Here is a 1,458-nt window from a genome sequence, read left to right as displayed (position 1 = left end):
AATAATTATGAGATCTGCAAATCAGTGCCACCACTGGTAACAGACTCTAAATGTTTATGTACCTCTAAACCTCTTAATACTTCTCAAGAGTAAAATTTCCAAGATTATGTTTTCCTCTTTTGTTCCCAAGACAATGGAATTCATAGATCTGGTATGCTCTGCTGATGGGGGACTTACATGGGTTTTGTTAAGGATAAAAGACACAAAAGTTTGTCTTACTTGAAAAAGGGCAAAATAACATACACCACATATTTCGAAATGGTGTCTAGCTATTTGCACACTTCTTTTACCAAGGGAAGAGAATAATTCAGAGCAGAGGGTGCTCAACTTCCTCTTGCTGTGAGGGATCAGCGGCATCAATAGGTCCATCTGACCAGCCTTTGCAGTCATGCCTCTTCCCAGTTTCCTCTCAGGAAAGGAGCCTAAGGGAAAGCTGGGAGAGATTGTGAAATGTATTTATGGATTCTTTGTAGTTCCCCAATTATGTTTTCTTAGCTAAGATTTAGCTAAGTCTTAGCTAAGACAAAACGAGTGTTTTGTCAAGGACAACTGATGTATGCATCTGTGATTTTTCTTTAGCTTGCCAAATTAATTTCTTTTGTGGTCTTCTTGAAGGAAAAACTAGCTTCTGAAGTCCAATTCTCACTTTTACAGTCAAGCTCTTGATAGCAAAAATTTCTTGTTTTCTTTGGAACTCCATAAACATTCAGGTCAGCAGCAGACACTGCTCTGCAAGTTTAAAAACCCTTCAAAAATTTATTGAGTTTTATGCCCCAAATCCAGATTGTGTCTAATTATTCTCCTCTGTCACACAATGTGTTCGAATCCTGTGATTCCAGTAATCACCTCCAGAAGAAAGAAAATGCAGTATTTGTTCACCAAGGAAGCTGTTACAGATGTGCATTATATGGTTTCCTTTTCAGTTTTGTTACATTAAAGCAATATTTTAAATATTCTGAATACAATTTTTTTTCCCCTCGCTTATTACAAGGCCTGAAGGAAAAGTAGGAGACAGTCTTATTTCCTTAGCAACAGAGTCAGGTGTGATTTATGCCACTGTGCTTCCCTGCAGCTGTCTCCAAGCAACAAACCAAACTGCAATGCCACCTCTCGTACACACAATATATTGAGGGGGCTGAGAGAAAACTCTGGAACTCAAGTACCTATCCCTAGCATCAAACAGGAGGCAAGACTGAACAAAAGCAGGATTATCACAGAAACCAAAATCAGTCAAATAGTCAGAACATCTCTGTTCAGCCTGCCAAATGCCCGGTATGCAAAGAGTAATCTATTTTAAATCAGTCAGCACTTCGCTGACAGCTGTGGATGTGTATTAATACCTTACCAAGGCATTGGCTTAGCTTATGAAAATGGCACCACAGCGTCTGCTGACCCGGAGGTGGCTCCGCAGGGATTCTCACAGAAAACAGAATGATTGGGGAGCAAAAAAATAGCTTT

This window comes from Buceros rhinoceros, unplaced genomic scaffold, assembly GCF_000710305.1.
Source record: "Buceros rhinoceros silvestris isolate BGI_N320 unplaced genomic scaffold, ASM71030v1 scaffold36848, whole genome shotgun sequence".
NCBI lineage: Eukaryota > Metazoa > Chordata > Aves > Bucerotiformes > Bucerotidae > Buceros > Buceros rhinoceros.
This window is presented reverse-complemented; position numbering follows the sequence as displayed.